General features: G+C 37.6%; 1 non-coding gene across 1 annotated transcript; it reads right to left on the bottom strand.

Moving 5' to 3' along the window:
- Positions 1-744: 744 nt before the first annotated feature.
- Positions 745-851, bottom strand: LOC127898972 (small nucleolar RNA R71). Its single transcript, XR_008050740.1, has one exon. It is a non-coding gene; the product is annotated as a small nucleolar RNA R71 (small nucleolar RNA).
- Between the last annotated feature and the right edge of the window lie 6,196 nt (positions 852-7,047).

Genomic DNA, 7,047 nt, shown 5'->3' on the forward strand with positions numbered 1-7,047 from the left:
TTTACGTTTTACGTTTCAAAAGGATTTAAATAATTACCGATCTCTGTGGACACGACCCTGCTCAATCACTATACACAATTTATTTAGAGTAGGAATTTATTTTTGTTGGCTTCGACACCCATCAAATTTTGGCGCCGTTGCCGGGGATTGGTGTCATTTATTTAATCCTTTTTACGTTTTACTTGGTGTATGGTTCGTTCTTCTCGTACAGGTACACTTTCGTTTGATCCTGAAATTGAGAAGACAGCTCGCCAGCTGAGACAGCAGACGAAGCGAGCTAAGCAACGATCCTCGTTGTCTTTGCTTTCTGAAACAGATACGGTGCCTGATTTAGTTGAATCATCTAGCGATTCAGAAGAACAAGTGATGGATAGACCTGCACCTGTAGAAAGAACTCTTAGAGAGTTAGCTGAACCAGACTTGAATCAACAACCACTCTGCATTCAATATGTAGACTTGGAGGTAAATTTTGAATTAAAGTCTGGTCTTATTCATTTATTACCCAAGTTTCATGGTTTTGCAGGTGAAGATCCTCATAAACATCTCAAGGAGTTTCATGTTATGTGTTCAAGTATGAAACCACAAGGCGTGACTGAAGAGCAGATTAAGCTGCGTGCTTTTCCGTTCTCTGTAGATGGGCTAGCTAAAGATTGGTTGTACTACTTGCCTCCTGGATCAATTACAACGTGGAATGGTTTGAAGAAGCAATTCCTTGAGAAGTACTTTCCTGCTTCAAGAGCTGCCAACATTAGAAAAGATATTTGTGGGATCAGACAACTTCCTGGGGAGACTTTGTATGAGTATTGGGAGCGATTCAAACAATTGTGTGCCAGCTGTCCTCAGCATCAGATTTCTGATCAACTTCTTATTCAATATTTTTACGAAGGATTATCATTGATGGATAGGAGTATGATAGATGCTGCTAGTGGAGGTGTGTTGGTGAACAAGACCCCTACTCAAGCAAGGGAGTTGATCTCAAATATGGCTGCCAATGCACAACAATTTGGCAGCAGGCAAGATCTCACTTCAAGGAAGGTGAATGAGGTAAATATTTCTTCTGTTGAACAACGTTTAGATAAACTTACTTCTCTTGTGGAAAAGTTTGTTGTAGGTAACGTGCAACAGGTGAAGACTTGTGGCATTTGTTACAATATGGGTCATTCAACTGATATGTGTCCTACACTTCAAGAAGAACCCGTTGAACAAGCCAATGCAGTTGGAGGATTTCCAGGCATGCCTCAGAGGAGGTATGATCCTTATGCACAAACATACAATTTGGGATGGAAGGATCATCCGAACTTCAGCTATGGAGTTAGGCCGTCAGGGTTCCCACAACAGTATCCACCAAGACAACCAACACCTCCACAGTCAAACTCCAAGTCAGGTATATCTCTTGAAGAAATTGTTAAATCACTTGCGACTAACACTCAACAATTTCAGCAGGCAACTACAGCAAGCATTCAGAACTTGGAGAACCAAATGAGTCAACTGGCGACTACAGTGAGCCGTCTGGAGTCTCAAGTATTAGGGAGATTGCCTTCACAATCTGAGGTGAATCCAAAGCAAAACGTTAGTGCTGTCATCCTTAGAAGTGGGAAGGAGTTGCAAGAGCCTAGTAAGAAAGTGACAAAGCATGTAGAAGAAGAGCTTGAGAAGAATGAATTGATACCTAAATCTCAAGATGCGCAACCCACCAAAGCGAAACCCCTACCTATTGTGATACCTCCTCATTTTCCAAGCCGATTTGCAAAATCCAAGAAGGAGGAACAAGAGAAAGACATCCTTGAGACATTTTGCAAGGTTGAGGTAAATATTCCTTTATTAGATGCTATAAAACAAATACCTCGATATGCTAAAGTCCTTAAGGAACTGTGCACCTCCAAGAGAAAATTAAGAGGAGATGAAAAAGTTCACATGGGGGAGAATGTTTCAGCAGTTCTTCAAAAGAAACTACCTCCTAAGTGCAAGGATCCAGGTATGTTTACTATCCCTTGTAAAATTGGTAGTGTTAGAGTTGAAAAGGCTTTGTTAGATCTAGGAGCTTCTATTAATGTCATGCCTCGTTCCATTTATTCATCTTTGAATATTGGTCCATTAAAAGAAACTGGTGTGATAATTCAACTAGCTGATAGGTCTAATGCATATCCTGATGGGGTATTAGAAGATGTCTTAGTACAAGTTAATGAGTTGGTTTTTCCTGCTGATTTTTATGTACTTGATATGGAAGATGATAACTCCTCTAATTCTATCCCAATTTTGCTAGGAAGACCTTTTCTTAAGACTGCTAGGACTAAAATGGATATACATAAAGGGACTCTCACTATGGAGTTTGATGGAGAGGTTATAGAATTCAATATGAATGATGCCATGAAATATCCTAGTGAGGAACATTCGGTATTTTCTGTGGATGTTATTAACCCTATAGCGCAGGAAATTTTTTACAAGGAAAAGACGAAGACATTTCATGATAGAATGATTTTGAGAAAGGAGTTCTCTGTTGGTCAAAAAGTTCTTCTTTTTCATTCTAAGCTTAAACTTTTTCCGGGTAAATTACGTTCTTGTTGGGTTGGACCTTTTATTGTTACTAATGTTTTTCCTTATGGTGCAGTTGAGATTCGGAGCCCGACCTCTGACAAAGTTTTTAAGGTTAATGGTCATCGCTTAAAACCTTTTTATGAAGGTTTTTCGGTGAATATTGTGGAGGATGTGGCTCTCGAGAGTCCCAATTATGGAGATTGATGCATAAATGTGTCTAGCCAAAGACATAAAACAAAGGCGTTTTTTTGGGAGGCAACCCAAATGATTTGTTTGTTTTGGTTTTTGTTATATCTTCTTTTAATTTTGATTCAAAAAAAAAAAAAAAGAAAAAGAAAAATTTTGCTTATTTTGGTCAGAAGAAAATTTTTGATAAGGCGTGCCCACGTCTTAGCTAATAAGTACTTCTGTAATTTTTAAAGTAACATAGTTTTAAGGCGTGCCCACGTACTTAATAGAAAAGTACTTCTGAAATTTAATGTGTTTGCTTATTTTGGTCAGAAGAAAATTTTTTATAAGGCGTGCCCATGTACTTATTAGAAAAGTACTTCTGAAATTTTTAGTGTCTCAAAGTGATAAAAAAAAAAAATTATTATTTTTTTTTTCTCTTTTTCTTTTTTCGTTCATTTCTTTCTTTTTATTTATTTATTTATAAAAAAAAAAAAACCAAAAATCGAAAATCACTGTTCACTGTTCACAAAATCCCTAATTTTCCAGAACTTGTTTTCTTCTCCAGCCGCTTGCAGCACACCAGCAGCAAACCAGCCCGCCGGAAAACGCACCATCCCGTGAGCGCAAGCACCAGCATCCCGTGTCTCGCAGCCCAGCAGCGCGCAACGAAGTCCCACCAGCGAAACCCGCGCGCGCAACGCAACGCAACGCAGCACCAGCGTCAGCCCAGCTCTCGCGCACAACACAGCCCACGCAGCGCGCAGATCCAGCAGCCCCAGCGCGCGCGCGCAACACAATCAGTGCCATCCCGCGTCCATCAAGCAAGCTCCAGCCGAGCAGCAATCGCAACGCAACCAGCCTACGACCTGCATTCCAGGCCCGTGAATCGAAATCCGTGACAAGATGGAGCAGAATTTGGCCGCATACTTCAAGAGTGTGGGATTTATCCCACCATTCCCGCCAAGCCCATAGACCTTATGAGGATCAAAGCTCACAATTCAGGGAAGTTTTTGCCCTTAATCTTTTATCCTTACGCTTTAATTTTTATGTGAGCTTTGATTATCTTACATTGGGGACAATGTCAGTTCTTAGTGTGGGGGAGGGATTTTTGCATTATTGATGTCTGGAATTATTGTTTTCACTCTACTCATCCTTAAATGATTTTGGAGTTAGTATGCTTCATATATTATTAATTTTCTTTTCCTCTCTCTCTCACTACTCTTTTCCCATCTATCTCAAATTATTTACATCTATTTTTATTCTATCATACTCTTTCATCACTCACATTTTATCTTTCACTTTTCATATTACTACATACATCTTTCTCACTTCTTATCATTTTTACCTTTCCTTTTATATCTCACTCATACCTTCTTCTCATTCTACACCACTATTGATGGTTGATTCATTTGAAGAGTGTACATGATTTGATGGCAAATTTACCAACTTTGTGAGGATTTGAGCCTATGAGCAACCACTTTGCTCTAATTATTTTTGTTATGTGAATATCAATCCTAGTTTGTTTATTCTAGAACTTGCTTTGTTATGCATGTTGAAGCCACATTACGGGATTTTATGCATTAAAATGATAAGGGCAAACCATTTACCATTTTTCTATTCTCGCAATTTTTTTTTTCTCTACCCGAAGATCTTTATTTGCTATCTTTGTTTGAGCCTTAACCATTACCCATCTAATTCTCTCCGTCTACTTAACCATTTTTCTTCTTTTTGAGCCTCAATTTAAGGAGATTTTTGGACTCATTGTGTGGATATATTTTGCTGCTTTTTCTACCTTGTATTAAAGTTTCTCAATTAGATCAACAAGCATTATGCTTGAATTAAATTGTGCAAGGTTCGTTTCTTTTATTTGATTCATCAAAAAAAAAAAAGGGAAAAAGAAAAAAAGAGAAAAAAGAAAAAAAAAAGAAAAAAAAAGAAAAAGAAAAAGAAAAATCGAAAAAAAAATCGAAAAAAAAATGTTTACATTCGTGGTGACTTGAGTAGAAATAAGCATTTTGATATCATAAGTTCATTCAATGAGTTCATTCTTCTCATTTTGATCTCTTTTTCTTTCATAGACCTTTCTTTTTCATTTAACCTATTTAACCCCATTACAACCCTTTTAAGACCCTTAGATTTTTGCATTTTATTCATGTTTTGTGGATTGAGATGTGATATATGAGCAAGCTTATGGTAATAGCATTCTTTGATTTGATTTGAGTGAATAAATGACACCCTAAACACTTTGAGTGCATGGAGTGAAGTTATTGAGAGGGCTATTAAATCTTGTTGCACTTGAATTTTGAATGGATCTTCTTGGTGGTTGAATGTTCTTATTCTATCTTATGAAATTCTATGCTTTAAAATCCTTGTCTCTCGAATGTTGATCGACTTAATTTCTTGAGGTATGCTTGCTTAAAATTGTTTTTGGATGAGTTGAGATGAGAATTGAGTGGAGATTTGAGATTAATCTTGAGTTATATGCTTGAGGACAAGCATCATCTTGGTGTGGGGGAATTTGTTAGAGTGCAATTTATGCACTAGTTTTGCATTATTTACTTCCCTTAATATCAATGTTTTGCACTTAATAATAGTGATTTACTTGTGTTTTACTTTTGTAGGTGCAATTCTATTGATTGATGATAAAATTAAGCTATAAGATGATGTTTAAGGATGATTGTTCTCTTGGAGAAATTATGAGCGTCAGAAGAACTTTGTTGATAAGGCGTGGGCGCGTGCTGTCAACTGCGGACCTGCAGTTTTAGTTTAACGTGTTTTGTATTTTTGGTTATTTTTGTAATTACGAATTTAATATTTCAGATATTAGGATTTTATTTTAAATAGAATTCTAAAAGAGAAGAGAGAGAGAGTATTTAAAGGAGGAATCTATTGTGAAAAAGGGGGATTTAGGGATTGGAGAGAAAGAAACCCTAGATCTAATTTTTCTCTTCTCTCTATGAAGAACTAAACCTATTTTTCTGGTTGAAGGATAATGAAGCTTTGATTCATCACTACTGTGAGATCTTTCTTGTGCTTTAATTGTTTTATTGCTTTTTGGGTATTTGTTTATTCTCTGTATTATTTTCATGATTATGTTTGTTAATTAGGTAATTGGCCACTATTTAATTATCAACTTAATCTATTGTCAATTAAAGGATTCATCGTATGAAGAATTTAATGTTTGTGACAAATAACATAGCAGAGAGTTGTGTTGTGAGAATAAACAATCTAATTTAAATGAATCATCATATGTGTTGATTAGGATTTGGGTCTCTCTGGTTTTTCAGGTTGTCAATTGATTAAATTCTATGATCGTATCTAGGGTTGTCTATTGATTAGGGAAATAACCAACGGTCGTACCTTGGTTATCGACTAGTTAAGGAGAGATTGGCTATTAGAGGGTCTCAGTAGCTATAACCGGTCTATTCATAAGTAATAATAATAATCTATATTTGAATCAATGATCAGTAGTCGAATCAAGCTGAGTTAATTCCTTCAACCAGAGCTTTCTCCAATTTGAATTACAACTTTAATTTGCATTCTTGTTATTTTAATTTGATTTTTATTATTGTAAACAATTCCCTCATTTTACGTTTTACGTTTCAAAAGGATTTAAATAATTACCGATCTCTGTGGACACGACCCTGCTCAATCACTATACACAATTTATTTAGAGTAGGAATTTATTTTTGTTGGCTTCGACACCCATCAGTATCCTGGTAGTCAACTCCCTCCAATTGAGTGAAACCCTTGGCTACAAGTCGCGCCTTATACCGTTCAATAGATCCATCAGACTTATGTTTAATCTTGTAAACCCAACGATAGCCAATTGGAGTTTTACCAGCCGGAAGAGAGGTAAGAGACCAAGTACCATTTTCCTGCAGTGACTACAATTCGGAACGCATTGCTGCTTGCCACTCAGGGAGAACAGTAGCTTCTGAATAAGACCTGGGTTCTGTGAGATGACTGATTTGAGCAATAAAGGACTGATAAGCAGGCTTATATCGGTGATATGAAATATAATGAGCCAGTGGATATCGTGTACCTTTCGTCAGACCTGGAATTAAGGAGGCCAATTGGTCGGAGTAAACATGTGAGCAAACGTAGTCGTGGAGCTTGACCGGTGGACCGGTGTTGCGGTTGGAGCGACGAAGTTCAGGTCCGGGTTTGGGTTCGGGTTCTTGTGATGCAGTGGGTTCAGGGAATGGAGGAGGCGAGGACTGTGGGGCCGGAGAAGATGGATAGGAGAAGGGTAATGGGGATGGGTCAGTTGAGACAAGTGGGGCAACAGGTTTAGGACGGCGGGAATAAGTGCGAAGGACAGCTTGGGGAGGGAAAGAT

Source organism: Citrus sinensis, chromosome 7 (assembly GCF_022201045.2).
Source record: "Citrus sinensis cultivar Valencia sweet orange chromosome 7, DVS_A1.0, whole genome shotgun sequence".
Classification (NCBI taxonomy): Eukaryota; Viridiplantae; Streptophyta; class Magnoliopsida; order Sapindales; family Rutaceae; genus Citrus; species Citrus sinensis.